General features: G+C 44.9%; 1 protein-coding gene across 3 annotated transcripts in view; it reads left to right on the top strand.

Moving 5' to 3' along the window:
* Positions 1 to 18,810, top strand: part of xirp2b (xin actin binding repeat containing 2b) — a 203,308-nt gene that overhangs the window by 103,243 nt on the left and 81,255 nt on the right. Inside the window, exon 1 of one of the 3 annotated variants that reach the window (XM_070875512.1) lies at positions 16,638 to 16,848. The exons of the other annotated variants lie outside the window; for them this stretch is intronic. The gene's annotated coding sequence lies outside the window, so the exon portion shown is untranslated. Of the gene's footprint in view, positions 1 to 16,637; positions 16,849 to 18,810 lie in introns of those variants that run through there. 3 annotated transcript variants of the gene reach the window in all.

Here is an 18,810-nt window from a genome sequence, read left to right as displayed (position 1 = left end):
GAAACCTGATGATTGTGAATTATTTTTGTTGCAATAAGTTTGTAATCAGCCAGTCTTTTAAAAGGTAACATTGGGCCCAAATTTGTCCAGGAGTTGCTCCGTTTGTATTGGAGCAACTTGATTTTTCTGGAGTATCTTAAAAATCCCCATTCTGCACATTTAATTTGCGCCAGTGTAAGTGAGTTAGTTAGGATTTTTTTAAGTTTAGTTTTTTTTCAAAAGGGGGCGTTACCAGCCACCTACGCCTGTTTTGGCCATTTAAGCCAATTTGGACAGCTAATAGTTGCTCCAAACTAACTTAGGCCAGCGTAGGTGGCCACTTGTGGCCGCACAGAAAACCCTTGTGGAGAGTTAAGAAATCAGCGCAGGTAGGTACTTAATGACTTGACTAAAGAATGTAAATAGGATCAAACAGCTGTACAGGACTGGCAAACTTCGCAAAGTTAATTTACTATGCAACAGAAGCATTCATGGAAGTTTAAACTACAAAAATAAAAGAAGTAAAGAGACAAAACATATTTACATAATTTGTTCAAAATATCCAAATAAAAAATAGAAGTACCTCCTGCTCGTAGGAAAGAATTTTCAGTAACAGAGTTAAGGAAAGTCTTGAGTAAGCTCATTAAAATTGCTGGCTGCACAGTTATCACACCCTCCCGCACCGCCCCCCCCCATCAAAACTCTCCTCTCGTCTCCCCCAACCCCTCCGCCCCCATCAAAACTCTCCTCTCGTCTCCCCCCACCCCCTCCGCCCCCATCAAAACACTCCTCTCTCCTCCCCCCTCCGGATCAAAACTCTCCTCCTTCGCACCCCCCCCATCAAAACTCTCCTCTCTTCTCCCCCCCACTCACTCCCATCAAAACTCTCCTCTCTCCTTCCCCTCCGGATCAAAACTCTCCTCCTTCCCCCCCACCGCCCCCCATCAAAACTCTCCTTTCTTCCCCGCCCCCTCCATCAAAACTCTCCTCTCTCCTCCCCACCGGATCAAAACTCTCCACCATCCCCCCCCCCCCCCCCCATCAAAGCTCTCCTCTTTCCTCCCCTCTGGATCAAAACTCTCCACTTCCCCCCCCCCTCCCCCATCAAAGCTCTCCTCTCTCCGCCCCCTCCCGCAGATCAAAACTCTTCCACCTCCGACCAAAAGTCTCCCCGCACCAACCTGTTTCTTGTAGCTCTCAGCGCTGGAAGGCAGCGGCTGGCCTTTGCGGCAGGCCACTCGGCCCGGGATAGGGGCGGTCGCGTTGGGTCCCATGCTGCAGACACGCATCATCACAATCATGGGAGGAGTTACTGCGCATGCGCGAACACTCTACTGCGCATGCGGACTGCTGCCAGCACTCTTTTAAGGCGCAGGGCCCTAGCTCCACCCCCAATGGACTCGCCACGCCACGCCAAGCCCCGGGAGAGTCAGCAGAGGGGCCAGAATCCGGGGACATCTTTTTGCCGCCATTTTGATTGGAGGAAGTCGGCGCAGCTCATGTGAGTGCGCCAAGAAAAAGGGTGAGCCAAATTTGGGCCCATTGTAAGGCTGACATTCCAGTGCAGTGCTGAGGGAGTGCTGCACTGTCTGAGGTGCTGTCTTTCGGATGAGATGTTAAACTGAAGTCCCGTCTGCCCTCAGTTGGACGTAAAAAATCCCATGGCACTATTTCGAAGAAGACCAGCGGCGTTATCCCTGGTATCCTGGCTAATATTTATCCCTCAACCAACATAACAAAAACAGTTCATCTGGTCATTATCACATTGCTGTTTGTGGGAGCTTGCTGTGCACAAATTGACTGCCGTTTTTCCCACATTACAACAATGACTACACTCCAAATGTACTTCATTGGCTGTAAAGCACTTTGAGACATCCGGTGGTCATGAAAGGCACTATATAAATGTAAATCTTTCTTTCCTTTTCTTTTTGTAGGTGGTACGAAATAGAGATTTTTTTTTCCCCTGTATTTTTGATATACTGAATTAAAGCATTAAGTTTGTTAGCACTGTATGCTAAATACTATGGGACTGAATTTCCATGGGGTTATCCCAATCTCCTGAGCATAACTTCAGCAAGAGATCAGCAGAAATCCTGGAGATCGAGCATAAATGTTAGGGCCTTGATGAGGCCACACCTGGAGTATTGTGTAGTGTTGGTCTCCTAACTTGAGGAAGGACGTTCTTGCTGTTGAGGGAGTGCGGCGAAGGTTCACCAGACTGATTCCCGGGATGGCGGGACTGACATATCAAGAAAGACTGGATCAACTGGGCTTGTATTCACTGGAGTTCAGAAGAATGAGAGGGGATCTCATAGAAACGTTTAAAATTCTGACGGGTTTAGACAGGTTAGATGCAGGAAGAAGGTTCCCAATGTTGGGGAGGTCCAGAACCAGGGGTCACAGTCTAGGGATAAGGGGTAAGCCATTTGGGACCGAGATGAGGAGAAACTTCTTCACCCAGAGAGTGTTGAACCTGTGGAATTCTCTACCACAGAAAGTTGTTGAGGCCAATTCACTAAATATATTCAAAAAGGAGTTAGATGAGGTCCTTATTACTAGGGGGATGAAGGAGTATGGCGAGAAAGCAGGAATGGAGTTCTGAAGTTGCATGTTCAGCCATGAACTCATTGAATGGCGGTGCAGGCTCGAAGGGCCGAATGGCCTACTCCTGCACCTATTTTCTATGTTTCTATGTTTCTATGGCTTGCTGTGTGTGTGTGTGTCTCTCTCTCTCTCTGTCTGTCTTCTTTCCCCACCCCAGTCATTAGTGTATGGGAGTTTGGTAGCATTCACAGAGCTCTGGACCATCTAAGTGGATGGACTAAACTGTCAGATGAATGTTACTGAGAATAATTGCGAACAATGCACCACCGGAAAGGTGAAGCATCTACACACAATAGATAATTGTCCAGTATAGTAAAGGTGGAAAAGGAGAAGTATTTGGAGATGGTTTGGTTATCAATCATTCACAAAGTATCGATGTTAGATTGTCATTAACAAGTCTAATCAGCTAGTGAGATACATTTCAAGGACATTTGATTAGAAGTGAAAACAAGTTGTCTAAGCCCTGTAGACACAATGATATGCTAACATTTGGGACTTGCGTGTGGAATTTTGGGTAACCTACCTTCTAAAGCACATTGCTGTATTGGAGAAAATTCAGAGTTGGGAGACAAGATGACTCTGGAACTTATAATTTTAAATTACAAAGGCAGACCCTGAATTTGATTTATTTTCTGTAGAGAAAAGAAAATGAATAATCCGCCTTTAAAATTCTAAAAGACTCATAACGTAGATATAAAGCGGCTACTTAACTTGATTGGTTTCTTTACAATTGTTTCACAATCTTGTGAGTTTAGAGGTTAGCAGAATCCGCCCCTCCCCCCAACCCCTTGTACAGAAATCTATCTTTCGTTTTATATGGGAGCTTGTGTCCATTTTAATTCAGTTATAGCTCTGAGAATAATCTGATCAGTTAGAATAAGCACATGACTCATAACTATATAATTACATAATTAGGGTGCCTGAGTTCCTTTCCTTCACTGATTTTTGTCGACATCACTTTTAATAACAAAAGTGTAAGTCTTCCACGGACATTTTCCTTGGACACCCTAAGCATACCAAACTGAGGAATTCAGACATAAGGATGTAATGTAAACCTCACAGTACTATAAGCGATAAACTATCGGCTGTGCCAAAATACATAGCAAAACATCAGTAAGACATTTTATATCAATTGGGAAACTGAGTGACAACAGTCGAGATTTTTTTTGGGGGTGCGGGGGGGAAGCTTCAAAAAGCTGGTTGTCAGTCTATAAAAAGGAGACAGTTATTCATCTGTGATTGCTGACCCACTAGGAGGTAGGAGTCTGTTGCAGAAGGCATTTTATTCAGAGTGTCTAGAGCTTATGTTGAATGACAGCTCCAAACGTGAGGCTTGCCTCACAGCGAGATATATAAACTGAAGCCTTTTCCCATCTCACTAGTTCCTTTTTTTTGTATAGACACTTGGGTAGTGGCAAATGGAGAAATCCGTGAGGGTTTTTTCTTGCATGGTAGAGTACCTGTAGTTTTAATCTCATGCAAAAGAAAGCTAAGGGTTTCTTAACTTCTTATTGTTTTGACCGATTACCTGAAGTGTTAAATCTTGTGAAACATGCAATTTTTGCTCTTGCTTCTCAAGAATTTTACTTAACAAACCTCATTTATAACTTTGTCTGATATAGTGTCAGCAGTGGCTCAGTTGGTAGCACCCTTGCCTCTGAATCAGAAGGTTGTGACTTCAAGCCGCAATCCAGAGACTTGAGCACAATAATCTAGGCTGACACTCCAGTGCAGTACTGAGGGAGTGCTGCACTGTCGGAGATGTCGTCTGTCAGATGAGACGTTAAACTGAGGCCCCGGATGGATGTTAAAGATGGCACTATTTTGAAGAAGAGCAGGGGAGTTTTTCCCGGTGTCCTGGCCAATATTTATCCCTCAATCAACATCACTAAATCAGATTATCTGGTCATTACCACATTGCTGTTTGTGGGAGCTTGCTGTGCACAAATTAGGTACCACATTTCCTACATTAAACAGTGACTACACTTCAAAAGGTACTAAATTGGCTGTAAAGCACTTTGGGACATCCGGTGGTCGTGAAAGGGGCTATATAAATGCAATTCTGTCTTTTTTTTATATGGTCTTTCAGGATGTTATTTGTCCATTCGTCAGTCAAAGAGACCAGGAGAATGAGATGTAAGATATTCATTTCCATTTGGTTTATCAGTAGCGTAATCAGTTTATTGTTCACCATAGGCATGCTACTTCCAAGATAACTTTGTGCTAACCTTGGCTGTAAATATTTACAGAGAGACTATTTGTACTAATCCTGTTGTGTTCCTTCTGTGCCTGAGCCCTCTGGACTCCACCTGGAACCAGAGGTGGAGCCCCACAATTGACCACGTTGTTCCTCCGAACCTGCGGGCGGCGGGGAGTGAGGCGGTGGGCAGCTGGGGGAGGGAGAGGGTGGGCGGCTGGGGGAGGGAGGTGGCGGGGAGCCAGGGGGAGGGAGGGGGCGGACAGCTGGGGGAGGGAGGAGGCAGGGCGGCCAGGGGGAGGGAGGGGGTGGGCAGCTGGGGTAGGGAGGAGGCGGGCGGCCAGGGGGAGGGAGGGGGTGGGCAGCTGGAGTAGGGAGGAGGCGGGCCGCCAGGGGGAGGGAGGGGGTGGGCAGCTGGGGTAGGGAGGAGGCGGGCGGCCAGGGGGAGGGAGGGGGTGGGCAGCTGGGGTAGGGAGGAGGCGGGCGGCCAGGGAGAGGGAGGGGGTGGGCAGCTGGGGTAGGGAGGAGGCAGGCAGCCAGAGGGAGGGAGGGGGTGGGCAGCTGGGGTAGGGAGGAGGCGGGCGGCCAGGGGGAGGGAGGGGGTGGGCAGCTGGGGTAGGGAGGAGGCGGGCAGCCGGGGGCTGGGGGAAAGGGGCGGTGGGCGGCCGGGGGAGGAAGGTGGCGGGCGGTCGGGGGCTGGGGGAGGGAGGTGGCGGGGAGCCAGGGGCAGGGAGGGGGCGGGCTGCCAGGGGCTGGGGGAAAGGGGCGATGGGCGGCCGGGGGAGAGGGGCGGCCGGGGGAGGAAGGTGGTGGGCGGCCGGGGGCTGGGGGAAAGGGGCGGTGGATGGCCGGGGGAGAGGGGCGGCCGGGGGAGGAAGGTGGTGGGCAGCCGGGGGCTGGGGGAGAGGGGTGGCGGGCGACCGGGAAAGAGGGGTGGCCGGGGGAGAGGGACGGCAGGCAGCCGAGGGAGGGAGGCGACCGGGGGAGAGGGACAGCAGGCAGCTGGGGGAGAGGGGTAGCGGGCAGCCAGGGAAAAGAGAGACATGGGTGGGAGTGCGAGACACACGGCGGGAGAGAGATACATGGGGGGGGGGGGAAGAGTGGGAAGGGAGAGAGGGGGAAAGAGAGAAACATGGGGGGACAGGAGAGAGACATGGGTGCGTGGAAGGGGAGAGAGAGAGGGAGACATACACATGGGGGATGGGAGAGAGAGAGAGAGAGAGAGAGAGAGAGACATGGGGGCAGGGGGAAGCGAGAGCCACGGGGCAGAGATTGGAGGGGAGAGAGGGAACTCAGGGAAGAAGGATTGCGTGCTTCCATCCACCTTTACACCCACACCCGATTTCTCAGAAAGCTCGGTGTATGTGTTACAAGGGATATTGTTGGAGTAGATGAAATCCAGAAGTCACGACACTGTCATTATTGTTCGAGATCCCTCCTCTCTGGCTTCTGAAATCAAAATAGATCGAATTACAATTTGCGAAGTCAGTCAGAACTTGGGCTGGGCAGTTCCAGTTACATATTCCAGAGCAACTTCAGGGTGTGGCTTATCCTCCAAAGGGACCAATCAGCAATAGGTCATGTGATAATGGAGAGCCAATCAGAGACATGGTGGCCATTTTATTAGTACAAATACGTGCATCCAAATATTTAATCTCCAGATGGGATAAGACAGCACTGGTACTTTTTTCCCGACCCCCAGAGTAACTCCAGATTATCTATCTGTTTCATGTCTCCAGTCTTTAGGCGTTTCTGACAACCCTCCACAGATGATGCTCGCATCCCACCAGAAATATTTATTCATTCACATGATGTGGGCATCACTGGCAAGGCCACCATTTATTGCTGATCTCTAATTGCCCTTGAGAAGGTGGTGGCGAGCTACCGCCTTGAACTGCTGCAGTCAATGTGATGAAGTTACTCCCACAATGCTTTTAAGTAAGGAGTTCCAGGATCTTGACCCAGCGACGATGAAGGAATGGCGACTTTGAAGTGAACTTGGAGGTGGTGGTTTCCCATAATAACCACCATATGCCATGGAGTATTTGACAAAGTGCCACCCTGGATCAGTGATAGCACTGCCTGAGTCAGAAGTTTATGGCTTCAATCCCTACTGCAGAACATGAGCATATAATCTAGGCTATTGCTTCAGAGCAGACCAAGGGAATCTCATAGGTATCGTCTTTTTAATAAGATGTTGAACTAACTTCATGTGTGCTTGTTGAGGTGGATATAAAAGTTTACATTTAATTCCTGGCCTTTTTAGTTTGCCTTTTGGAGAAAGAATTATTCAACAACATGAATTGCTTTTGCTGGGAATTTGTTCCATATAACCATTACTACTCGGAATGTGTGTGTATTCAGCAAGTTACTCCCGAAATAGAACACCTAATCTACAACAGCAACAACAACTTGCTATAGATCACTTTCAACATAGTAAAATGCCCCAAGGTGCTTCAAAGGAGCATTATCAAACACAATTTGACACTAAGTCACATAAGGAGATATTAGGACAGGTGACCAAAAGCTTGGTCAAAGGCGTAGGTTTTAAGGAGCATCTTAAAGGAAGAGCGAGAGGTGGAGAGGCAGAGAGGTTTAGGGAAGGAATTCCAGAGCTTAGGGCCTAGGCAGCTAAAGGCATGGCCACCAATGGTGGTGTGATTAAAATCGGGAATCTCAAGAGGCCAGAATTGAAGGAGCATAATCTAGACTAACACTTCAGTGCAGTACTGAGGGAGTGATACACTGTTACAGGTGCTGTCTATCACATGAAACGTTAAACTGAGGTCCCATCCAACTGTACAGATGGATGTAAAAGATCCTATAGCACTATTCAAAGAAGAGCTGGGAAGTTATCCCAGTGACCTGGCAATATTTGTCCATCAACCAACACCACTGAAACAGATTATCTGGTTGCCAATCTCAATGCTATTTGTGGAGCCTTTCTGCGTGTATTTTTGGCTGCTGCATTTTGCTACATTACAACAGCGACTACATTTCAAAAAAAGTACTTCATAGGCTGTGAAGTTCTTTGAGATCTCCTGTGGTTCTGAAAGGTGCTATATAAATAGAGGTTTGATTGTTCGTTTCTACTTGTGGTCTAACCCTTGGGCTTCTGCAGAATTTAAACAAGAGCTAACGCCTAACGCTTTAAAAAAAAAATCATCATCATCATAGGCAGTCCCTCGAAGCGAGGATGACTTGCTTTCACACCAAAAAAGGATGAGTTCACAGGTGTTTCAATGAAGGACCTAATATTCCAGATCCCGAACTCCATCTTGAAAGATGGAAGATGCCTATGCGTGGATCTTTTAACGTGTGGTGGCCGTTGCATACCAGCCACCACACGGGCTTGACAGAGCTAGATCTTGATCCAGTGGCAAGGATTACCCAAGACGACTGGAGACCAGCTCTGCTGCACGGACCTAGTGTGCACACATGTCACAGTGTGGGCTGGCCCGTGTTGCCCCTGGGCCCTCGCCTCTTCTGGGCCCCAAACTCACGCCTCTCCTGGGCCCTGGTCACTTCCCTCTACAAACTCTTGCCGCTCCTTCGCTTCTCCTGCTGTGCCTGCCCGCAGTGCAATCAGTGACCTGGCTTCGCAGCCATCGCCCTCCTGTAGCAGCATGCGCTGCTCCCTGCAGTGGTATGCCACCGCACGCTGCTCCCTCCAATGGCCAATGGCCCCGGCCTGCTGATGTCAATTACAATTTTAAAAAATCTCTTGTTTAAAATGATAAAGCCTTGATTTTTCAGTTATCAGCAAAATTGTCCTGAAATTATGTTTTGAAATACCAATATATGAACAATTAATGCATTAGCCTGGAATCTTTCTCTCTCTCTGCTATTTTAGCAGGGCCATTGAATCCCCACCCTGGGGCAATAAACTCTGAGCATGTTCATCTATTGTATCTGTTTCTGTGGAGATTAAGTTCAGTTTTGATCAAGTTCAAAAATATGTGGATTTTGTGTGGGGGGCTTCTCTTGACCAATTTTGGAATTGGAAAGTATTTATTTAAGTGTGAACACATTTTAGTGATATTTTTCATCAGTGATATTTTTCATCAGTAATCAACAAGTCATTAGCATTAGTTATCATACCATTACAAAACCTGAAGTAAATTATTTATTTATGATCCAGTACCATAGCCACTATACTACTACATTACCAATCCTTAACTTGCATTTTCAGCGGACTTGCAAATTTAAAGCTGTTCCTTGCTTTTCCATCAAACATTTTTTTAATTGGGTATTTTGAAACCATATACAAATTAGTCAGTTACTAACAAAATACAATTAAATACAATTAAATATTATCAGTTTTCTGTGGAAGCTCTGTATTTTCCATTTTCCCAAGATTCCAAATCAATCCTGCAATGTCCATCACTTAAAATAAAACTGCACCATTGTAACAAATTGTGTTACCTTCTCTGATGCTTTACTTCTGATAGTTTCTCTCGCTTGCTCTCTTGCATGTGCTCTCACTCTCTTCATTACTTAGATCCCATTTCTCCCCAGTGGATGATTGAAAACTCTAACCTTTCATTATTCACCTCTTTCAGTGCCTTGTATTACACAACCAATGGGAGGTATACTTCAGTGCTGTGGGATAAATCAATTGTCCTTTCAAATGCTGCTAGCATTGGGTGCATAACTAATTTTGAACCTTTCAGTCATTCTCGTACCAACATAACTGAAGTATTAAAGTGCAAAGAAAGCATATTACCAGTGTTGCAGTTTGGTATTGTGCTGTTATTAATTGGCAGCAGTGTGTTGACAATGCTAATGTACTGAGCTACGGAACAATAGGGTGTGGTGGGTTCATGTCAAGGATTTCCCACATGGTAAAATGTTAACAAGTTTACTCACTTCACCATGGCCATCATTCCGCAGTTGTCATAACAATCAGTGCGATTATGTTTGGGAGGGAACAGTACTTGCTTCGGAAGAACTGACTATTGTTCTTGATATTTGTCATGTGATATCACAGGCAAGCACTGTAAATGATGTTTGCCTGTCATGATCAGCATTGTCATAGTTGATGTTATTACGAAAAGTTCTTTATTCGGGTGGGGTCAACATTGTTTTGTACTGTATATTGTAAAACAAATGTTGTTTGCCTTTTGTACCATGTGACTACATCCATACTGCATATTTTAATTTTTTACATTAATCAAAAATTAATAGCGAAACAAAAATGTCCCCTTTTAGTGGAATTATGAGTGTAAATTAGCAGTTACAGTAGTGTTTTCTTTTCCATAGCTGGTACTGTTCTTTAGAAATTAAGATAAAGGGTTTCCTGGCATGTCAATATTTGTAGGATGCCGTAATATAAAAACTACTGACCAAAATTGATCTGGTCACTTTATCAGAAAGATTTGATTTGTCTATCTCCATGGAATGCAAATTCATGCATGGCTTGGATTTGATATACTGCTCATAGAATTTCTCAATAATCTGATGCAGATTTCTTCTCCATGAAACTGCTGTAATTGCATCAGAGCCGAGAGTGGACACACGGCAGTTGTTTCCTCTAGTGATTGCAGCTGGGTTAAAACCTAATAAATCCCTAAATGAAGTTGAAATTCCATATTTTAAATAAATGCCACAGACTACTGACTTCAAGGCTGTAATTTAATCTCAAGGTTCAGGTGACTGGCAAAACTGTTTGAACTTTAGTGTTGTGCTATAGTCCTTGTTAACATTTGTGTTTTTAACCACGCGCAATATATGCTATTCTATAGGTGACTTACAGCTGTTTAATTTCCACAACTGTTTATTACTTTTGAAGTAATACCAGATCTTCCTTACTAACATTTGCATGGCTCAAAACTCTTTGAGGAAGCTATAGTACAGTACAGTGTGTTCCATGGTGATTAATATTCTGCTCAAATTCCCTATCTCTCGATGGCAAGACATCTTTTGACATATTAGATTTTGCTATATGATCCACCTATGCTTATTCCTGTGCTATGTTTGAAACTGAAGCTTATGTCCCATTATCGTAAAGGCTATTTCCATGCCAGTGTGTATGTAATGTATATGCTGGCAGTGTGTGCAGGAAGGGAATTGGGAGGAAGGGCAGCCTCACAAGTCCGGTCTCTGGTAGAGAGGATAACTCGTCAGTGCACTTCCATTTGTTTTAAACTCTGAGTAAGTAACTGTGCAGCTTCCTACAGCCTGAAACACAAAGTAAGAAATTTTAGGAATCTTTGGCAGTTAGATGAACCAAAACCTTAAATCAAATACTAGCTATTGTGAGCACCTTGTTGATTTTTCCAAGATGGGAACTATAAACTACACAGATGGTAATATAAGCTCAGGTAAGAATCATTATATTTATTCATGGGCTCAGTCAGAATTCTTTTTTTCTTTTATATATGATGTTTTCCTGATGGTGCAAAAAGTTGGCTTCAATTATATATTTTTGTTATCACTGAATAGGATTCAGTGGTCATTCCACAATCTGCAATGGGATACAATACTAACTGGGAAATTATGTCATCTATTTCAGAATCGTTGCTGAGCAGTTTGTAAGGCCAGTCACAGGATGCATGTAATTTTAGTTCTTTTAGTCAAATGGAGTCCAGAGTAATGAGAGGCAGGAATGAGGGTGTTTTGGAAATGTTCCACACCATTCTATTATGCTTACTCATACTGGAAAATGTTATGGCCTGTTTGAACACTAAACGATTCTAACATCAGATTTCTATGAAAACTCTTGTGAAATCCAAGACTGTAAACTAATATAATTTGAAAAGCAGATGTAACCTGTTTGAAATAGACTGCTTGAGTTTGAGTGTTTAGGTTAACAGTTGCAAATAGTAAATATATTAACAACAACAACTTGTATTTATACAGCGTCTTTAATGTAGTAAAACATCCCAAGATGCTTCACAGGAGTATTATGGAACAAAATTTGACACCGAACCACGTAAGGTGATATTAGGGCTGATGATGAAAATCTTGGTCAAAGAGGTAGGTTTTAAGGAGCGTCTTGAAGGAGGAAAGAGAGGCAGAAAGGCAGAGAGGTTTAGGGAGAGAATTCCAGGGCCTTGGCAGTGAAGGCATGGCCACCAATGGTTGAGCGATTAAAATCGGGGATGCTCAAGAGGCCAGAATTGGAGGAGAGCAGATATGTTGGAGGACTGTAGGGCTGTAGGAAATTGCAGAGATTGGGAAGGGCAAGGCCATGGAGCGATTTGAAAACAACGATGAGAATTGCTTAATCCCAATATAGGTCAGCGAGCACAGGAGTGATGTCTGAATGGGACTTGAAGCGTTAAGACACGGGCAACAGAGTTTTGGAAATATAACTGAAAATATAATAGCCTAGAAATTCACGCACACCCTAAAGAGGGCCACATGTTGTGTGCTGCACTTGTTTCTTCATGTAGTTCCAGGCGACGTTAAATTCATGCTGGGACCTCATTAAAATGATTCCGGTGTGCAACCAGCACCACCCTATTCATTAGTGGGCCGCCTCGACCTGTGTGAGAACACCACCGCAAGTCGGGGCTATAAATAGAGCTGGAGCGCCAGGCCCTGGAACATCGTGGCGGAGTGCGGCGAATGAGGGTACGGGGCCCAGAAGAGCGGAGGGCCCAGGGGCAACATGGACCTGCCCATAATGCGATATGTGTGTACACCAGGTCTGTGCAGCAGAGCAGGTCTCCAGTTATCCTGGTTAATCCTTGCCACTGGATAAAGGCCTAGCTCTGTCAAGCCCTTGTGGTGGCTGATGTGCAATGGTCATCGCACTTTAAAATAAATTCACGCACAGGCATCTTCTACCCCCTCAACTGGAGTTCAAGACTGGAACATCGGGTCCTTAACTAAAACATCTGTGAACTCTCATGGAAGCAAGTTATCCTCGTTCGAGGGACCGTCTAGGATGATTGTGGCCTGGTTGTGGGCGGCCGGAAATCGGGCATCCCAGATGCCACTTAAAGGCAACCAGCAGCTCAGAGGGGAAATGCACTTGATACAGAGCACGGAGGAGTCCAGCTCCAACTTGAGTTAAGGCTTCGTACAGAGTATGGAGAGAATTCTGTCTAACATGGGCCGATCAGTCAGCTCCATGAACACGTCAGTGGTCCCCATCATGACAGAGCCTCTGCTAACAGTTCTGACAGCTTCCTGGGCAGCTCACACTGCTGCCATGGAAACTCAGATGACCACTATCTTCACTTTCAGGGCCACTGTTGATAGGGGCTTCCAGAGCATCATATCACTCCTTCACTTTGTTCTCACGCAGAGATGGAGGAGTGCTGAGGCTCTGTCCCAGGAGAGTGGCCGTGGCTCCATGGAAGAGGCACCTGCTGTCCTCTCTCAGGATGACCGCATGTCTGATTCCCTGGCAGCTACCCTGCCAGTGCACTTGTTAGTGCCACACAGCCAGCTGGGTCAGACTGACCACGCCGGGATGTTGCAGTCTGCATCCGGGCCCTCAAAGATGCCCACCATGGCCATCCGACATGTTCTCAATGGAAGCTCAGCAGACTTCCAGCTCCCAAACTGTAGTCACTCGGGAAACACTTCATAGGAGCACTAGGATAGATAAAATAGGATAGCACTCAAGACCGGCACTAAGGGGTTGCATAAGGATGATTCATAATTATAACTATTAACTATTGGATACAGATGAAATTTAGTTGTTTGATAAATTTATCTTTTGATCTGGATTTGTTGTTGGTGTTTCTATTGGTAGTGAAGTGAGGGCAAGACCCATAAGGCTGGACTGAGGAATGCAATGGGATGGTGGTAGTAAGGATGGTGATAAGGATTGTGGAATAGTTGGTGTATTGGGAATGTGAGGGATGGTTCATATGAAGTGCTCCTGGATGAGTTCCTCTCTAAGATCTATGGGGCCCGAAATTCAGTGCCGCTGGAAAGCTGGTGCTCCCCCACCTTTTTGGGGCCATTAGCGCCGAAATGTTTTCATGGCTGGGCAATCCCATATTCAGCTCCAAAAGTGAACAATTTGGTTCGAAAATGGATTTTTCAGCAGTTTAAATTTGAGCATTATCACCACTGAGAAATTCAGCATGCAGATAAAGGTTTCTAACGAGCCATTTGCTCAAAGGCCAGGGCTTTCAGCAAGGCCCTGAGGGGGGAAGGATTTGGAAGCATGGCTGGTGTAAGAGGTGCAAGGATAGCCAACAGGTTCACTGCTGGATATAACTGATGGATGGTGTGGAGGACCGAAGAAGAATACTATTTCCTGACGTGGGGAGACCTGGCAGACTGGCAGTACATAATGCTTGGAGGGAGATTGCGGGGGAGGTGTCGGGCACCTCCATATATGTGAGGACGCACCCTCCCAGGAGGGTGCTAACCGGTCTGCACCCTATCCTTCCAGGGTGGCGATGGGTCGACACGTCCTAGCTCTGGGGCGACGGGGATCCTCCTCCTCTTCTTGTATTCCCTCCACCTCCTCCTTCAGGTGGTACTGCTGGTTCGACCTCCAGCAGCTGTCCCTTCATGATGGCCAGGTTGTGCAGCATGCAACAGACCACGACAATTATGGAGACCCGTTGAGGAGAGTACTGCAGGATGCCACCAGAGCGGTCCAGGCTCTGGAACCTCTGCTTAAAGATGCCAATGCAGTGCTCGATGATGCACCTGGTGCCAGAATGAGAGTCATTGTAGGCATGATCTGACGATGTCCTGGGGATCCGCAGTGGAGTGAGCAGCCAAGTGGATATGGGATACTCCTTGTCCCTAAGCAGCCAACCACACTCCTGATTGGGACCGGTCAAGGTGGCGGGCACACTGGTCTGGCGCAGAATGAACGAATCATGGCTGATGCTTCCCTTGCCTGCTGCCTCTCTGCACAGTGCTGATGGCGACGCCTTCTCTTGCATGCTGCCCTGCCTCTGAGCAGCTGTACCAGGTATCGCCCACACCTCCCATCCTCAGGGTGAACCCTGCTAAGCAGGTCTCTGCAGCCCACACACCTCCAGTAAAGACACATACCTGAAAGTTGTACAAAAGTATGTGCAAACCTCGGATCAGCACTCAGCAGGTTTAATGGAGCCAAAACAATTAGTAAATCTATATGAAAAGCTAAATACTGCAGATGATGCAATCTGACATTAAAACAATAATAATTAATAAAACTACAGGTTGAACCTCCCTTATCCAGAACTCCCTTCTATGGAACCACCACTCGTCCGGGTGGCGCAATCACAGAACTCCAACATAAACAAATTGAAGTCCTTCCTCGCTGCCGACTCCTGCAATCGCTGGCCTGACCCCACGATCCACCACCCCCATGATCTCTCAGCCACACTCCAAGCCCCAAGCCAGCCAGCCCCAATATCCCCTTGCTCTCAGTACCTGTACCATCCAATTTAACGTGACCACCCCTCATCCAGAACAATCCCTCATCCAGAACAGGCCAGGTCCCGAGGGTTCCGGATAAGGGAGGTTTAACCTGTACATGAAAACTTAAATACTGCGGATGATGCAATCTGACATTAAAACCATAACATTTATGAAACTATTTCCTTACCAAAGGGCCCCGATCGCAGCAACACTCCAGCGGTGTCACTTTCAAGCACCGACTCCAATACCTCGCAGGGACACTGCCTGAAGAACTCTGACCTTTTTGGAGCTGAAAATCCTGTCCTGGCCGCTTTCCAGTGGCTGCATGCTGCAGACCTCAATGCTGGATACCTACCTTTACAGCAGCTTCATCCCGCCGTTTTTGGCAGAAGTGAGCACCGCTCAAGCCCCCCCCCGAGCTGAATATGGCTCGGGGACCGCGACGGCCAATCAATTTATTTTGATTGGCCGCCCAAACCCCATGGTAGCCATCGCTTCGGGGATGGTGAATTTCAGCCCTGTGGCATCTAGCCTCTCGGAAGATCGACTGTTGGTATGGCTTCCTGCGTGCTCCCCTCATCCCTCTTCTGCGATCTGCTTCTACTCTCTCATGTCTTCCTTGCTGCTCCCCTTCCTCTTCCAGCCCCAAAGGCAGCCCGACCAGACCACCTATAATGGCAGTAAAACTGTTTAGGAGGCAGCCAGAAACAGTGCAGCACCGGCAAGGTCGTCTCAGAATTCGGTTTTCACAGGCAGAAAACAGGCCACGAAACACCCAGAAGTTGACTAGTAGCCTCAAATGACAAGCCAGCAACTAAACTGTACTAGTGGATGAGACTGTTTAATAGCCCTCTTGAAGGGTTCTTCCTGCCTGTTAGTGCCACGAGTTGTCGATCAAGTTGATCAGGTGATGCGTCTGGCGCTATGCATGACCAGTGTCAGAAAAGGGTCCGACAGCAAGCGTCGGATCCTAACATTTTATTCCTCCTTTTATAGTTCTGGGAAGTGCCCTGGATGCCTACGGAGCAGCCCAATCCAATATTGCAGGTGCCGCACTTCGTAATGAATGGGCATGCCCAGCCCACCATATTTAATGCCTAGGTGCCAGTTTTGCATCATCAAATTTCTAGGCCTATATTTTTTTAATCATTGTTCACTTGCTTGCTGTAGGCAATGGATCCTTTGAATGGAAGTTATATTTCAATTCAAATGTAAAATACTAGTGGCTGTTCTGTCTAATTTAAGATAAATTGACCTGTAGAACGTCATTCTCTCCATTATGGAATTGTACAGCATTGTAATAAGATGTACTGATAATTATAGCAGGTACTTAACCTAATGGCTCCAACTTGTTTTATACCCTAGTCAATTTGATTGGTTTAACAGGTGCCAAAGGCATTTAGAGGGCAGCTTGAGTCTGTCTGTCTTGCAAAATAGATTTCCAGCACAAGTAATTGACTAGATGTAGCATCTATAGGCCTCAACTCCTAAAAATAACTGGATTCATCCGTGTTAGCAGCTAAAATAAAATCAGCTGTCACCATCAAGTCTGAGAGGAGGTAGAGGCAGATTTGACTGGAGCTGGTCTCCAGTAAATTGCTGCAATAAGAGGGATTTTTCACTGTTACTGGAAATAAGATTAAAAAAACACTGCTGGTACAGGATTAAAGAGAAGTCTCTTCTGCATAAATTGCTGATTTTCAAAATCTTACGAACTGAACCTTTGCTGAATTAAAAAGGTATGTATGAAACATCCTAATATGTACTAAATATACTTATGCAGTAGATTGATTTTCATTAGTGACGCGAGTTTTTCTTCTATGTTTGATGTATGTAATATGTAATGAGTTTAAAAAGGTAAAAACTGAAGGTAGTTTTATCTATTTTTTTTAGAATACTGTAGTGTTTATACTTTTTTTTTCCAAATTTAAGTACTGATCTTTTGAAATTGCAGTAAAGTAAATATGCATGGCCAAAAATTGCCCACTTTAGCAAAATGTCAGTCATTCCAGTATATTTGTAACATTAAACCTGATCGTGATAATTTCTTCTGCTGGTCTTGAGGGTAACTTTTAATCCAAAATGCCTCTAATAGCCAAGCAGATTCTGACTATAAAAACTTGCAACAATTTCCTCAAATCTCTAGCTGTTTGCTTGAATATACTATATTTATATATATATATAAATGAAAATCTTTCTTTATTTTATGAGAATTGGAATATATTCAATTTCTGTCTCCCTCTCAACAACAAACTGCTGCCTAAAGAGTAGAGGATGGAAGCAGTCTTTCAGCCTTCTGTACACGAAACAGTGAACACATAAGAACATATGCTCGTTTAGACTTTTTTCCCCATCCCTCAGGACAAGCAACAACAATAACATATATATAGCACCTTTAATATAGTGAAATGTCCCAAGGCACTTTATAGGAGCGTAATCAGACAAAAACTGACAGCGAGCCAAAGAAGGAGATTTTGGCACCTTGCTCCCTCAATAGGCAGCCAATTGGAACTTGTCACAGGGGCTCAAACCAGTACCTTGCTACTCTGCAGTGTGCCAGTGCATGAACTCGATACTCCTCTTACTATCTTTAAGGTGTCATTTTTTTCCCTTTCTCACTAACAGTAATTCCTTATTCAGATGAACTATGTAGTCTTAAACGTATAGTTAAGATGCTTGTTCCTATGCAACAACGAGCATTCATACAGTGATGCAGACAATGGCAATGGTCGAAACAATTGCAAATTTACAACTGAAACGTTGGCATGTCCTTTTGTGAAAATGTAATTCTGTAAATAGCACCAGTCCTCATGAGACACTGTAAAAAAAAAGTTGAAAAATAGACTTCAGGGAACAATTTTATCCAATCTTGTGCAGGCCATAGTTTCTGGCTCTCATCAATATCTTTTTTGTGCTGTGTATGTATAAAGATAATGGATACTTGGCTAACATGAAGTGCTCTGACTAATGTGCATGTCTTTCCATTCAATATATGTCTGATATCAAGGAACTTTGACAGTAAAATAACAATAACAATACACATCATTCTTTGTCAGCTATTAAACAAATGATAACCTTTTAAGAGAATGGCTATGCTACATTTGTTGACTATTTGGTTTTAAATTACTTTGTACGCAGCTCATATCATTTTTTTAACTGGCTTTGTTGAAATATTTGATTTTAAAATGGTATGATTTGATGCTTGCTTTCTCAAATGGGGTGGTTATGTTAATTATCCATTGAAAGACCTGTTATGAAATGTAGCTGCTGTTAAGCATTAATATTTTCAATTTTGCAGTGTATGTGGGTAATCTGATTAATGTGTAAAGAATGGCAAGACTCACTTTTCTAAAATTTGATTTTTATAGGATCAATTAACCATGCCATAAAATGGGCTGAATTATTTTAGGCCATCCTGGGTACTGTGATCACTTCATCTTCCCATGTTAAGTAAGCCCTTGACTTAATTCCCAACTAGTCATAAGATATCCTAGGTCTATCACTCTTGATTTTATGACAAATGTGCATTCTTGATAATAAAAGGTACACTTATTCGAGAACTGTATTTCTCACAAACAATTCAAAACTCCATGAGTATTTTTGCTTGTATTCTTTTAAACTGCCTCACCAATACCTTAAATATGTGACCTCGACTTTTTAAAACAGTGACAAAAATGACACCGTTTATTTTAAGAGATTGC

The sequence above is a fragment of the Pristiophorus japonicus genome, chromosome 3 (assembly GCF_044704955.1).
Source record: "Pristiophorus japonicus isolate sPriJap1 chromosome 3, sPriJap1.hap1, whole genome shotgun sequence".
Lineage (NCBI taxonomy): Eukaryota > Metazoa > Chordata > Chondrichthyes > Pristiophoridae > Pristiophorus > Pristiophorus japonicus.
This window is presented reverse-complemented; position numbering and strand designations above follow the sequence as displayed.